Source organism: Chinchilla lanigera, unplaced genomic scaffold (assembly GCF_000276665.1).
Source record: "Chinchilla lanigera isolate Chin_1 unplaced genomic scaffold, ChiLan1.0 scaffold00001, whole genome shotgun sequence".
In the NCBI taxonomy this organism is placed as follows: domain Eukaryota; kingdom Metazoa; phylum Chordata; class Mammalia; order Rodentia; family Chinchillidae; genus Chinchilla; species Chinchilla lanigera.
In genome coordinates, this window is record NW_004955402.1 from 1,275,513 (window position 1) to 1,277,227 (window position 1,715).

The 1,715-nt window shown below is 49.4% G+C and overlaps 1 long non-coding RNA gene across 1 annotated transcript; it reads right to left on the reverse strand.

Moving 5' to 3' along the window:
- Window positions 1–551: 551 nt before the first annotated feature.
- On the reverse strand, window positions 552–1,693 carry LOC106148579. The gene is made up of 2 exons (XR_001234160.1): window positions 1,597–1,693; window positions 552–1,466 (listed from the first exon to the last, which is right to left on the reverse strand). It is a non-coding gene; the product is annotated as an uncharacterized LOC106148579 (long non-coding RNA).
- Window positions 1,694–1,715: the final 22 nt, after the last annotated feature.

Consider the following 1,715-nt stretch of genomic DNA (forward strand, 5'->3'; position numbering starts at 1 on the left):
TGAACTAAGCAGCTTTGCTCCCTGTTGCGTTTCCGCCATGATGTTCCCATCTTGGAGTGGCCAACCATGGCCTGAATCCCTAGAACTATGCCCCAAAAAAGCCTCTCCTTCTTTGAGTTGTGTCCCACACAGAAAGCAATCAGGTGGGGCTGGACACAGGGGTGGCAGCAGCATCCGAGGGACCAGTTCTGGGTCAAAACTGCCCCCGAAATGAATCCATTCCAAATTCTAGCAGCGCCAAGGTCCTCTCAGCATGCAACTCCAAATCACCCGAAGTCTGACAGTGCCAACCGGATGTGGCAGCATGCGCCTCAGTGCTGGTGGCCTTCGGTGGAGGACACAGTACAGTGTGATCACCTGACTTGATGTCCTCTCAGCCACGAGTTGATACCCAAGTTACACAGGCTCTGAGATGAGCCATAAAATTGTCTTTAAAAAGACACTCAGAACTTGTCAGAAGACACCCACTTTTTAGAGCTCACCATTCCACTCTCTGGACCTTCTCCCACTTCTCTTTCTGAGACTTATGCTTACTAAATGATTACACTTACTTTGTTATTGTTATTTTTATTGTATAGCAGGCATTTTCTACTTCATATCCGTTCATTACAGATGGCGGTACTGCCGGAGGCTGACCCCAGGCATGTGCATATTGAGCAGCTCTCCACCGGACCATTCCCCAAACCCCGGTTCTATTATGTTTCAAGAGTTAAGGTGGACTGCACAATCACATTAAAATAACATTAAATTGTTACAGCTCTGGAACTTATCTTATTACATGTTTCTCAAGACCATAGTCCTCCCCTTTTTGAGTAACTTCAATCTGAAGCGTTTTTAGTTTTGGCGGGTGTAACTTCCGCTTCTTTGCAGAAAGAGGTACGGGGGGAGGTGCGCAGGGGGCACACCTGCATCCTCCAGACACGAGGCTAGTAGACAAGCTATGCTGGGCTGTGAGACGGTGTCTTCAGAGCACAGTCACTCTACCTGTGTCACAGGAGGCTGAAACGGGCTCTCCAGAACATACTTCACCTTCACACGCTGCCTGGTTAAGAACATACTTCACACGCTGCCATGGTTAAGGACACACTTCACCTTCACACGCTGCCTGGTTAAGGACACACTTCAACTTCACACGCTGCCTGGTTAAGAACACACTTCACCTTCACACGCTGCCCGGTTAAGAACACACTTCACCTTCACACGCTGCCTGGTCAAGAACACACTTCACCTTCACACGCTGCCTGGCTAAGAACATACTTCAACTTCACACGCTGCCTGGTTAAGAACACACTTCACCTTCACACGCTGCCCGGCTAAGAACACACTTCACCTTCACACGCTGCCCGGTTAAGAACATATTTCACCTTCACACGCTGCCCGGTTAAGAACATACTTCACCTTCACACGCTGCCTGGTTAAGCACACACTTCACCTTCACACGCTGCCTGGTTAAGGACACACTTCACCTTCACACGCTGCCTGGTTAAGGACATACTTCACCTTCACACGCTGCCTGGTTAAGAACACACTTCACCTTCACACGCTGCCTGGTTAAGAACATACTTCACACGCTGCCTGGTTAAGAACACACTTCACCTTCACACGCTGCCTGGTTAAGAACACACTTCACCTTCACACGCTGCCTGGTTAAGGACATACTTTCCCTTCACACGCTGCCTGGCTAAGAACATACTTCACCTTGACACGCTGCCCGG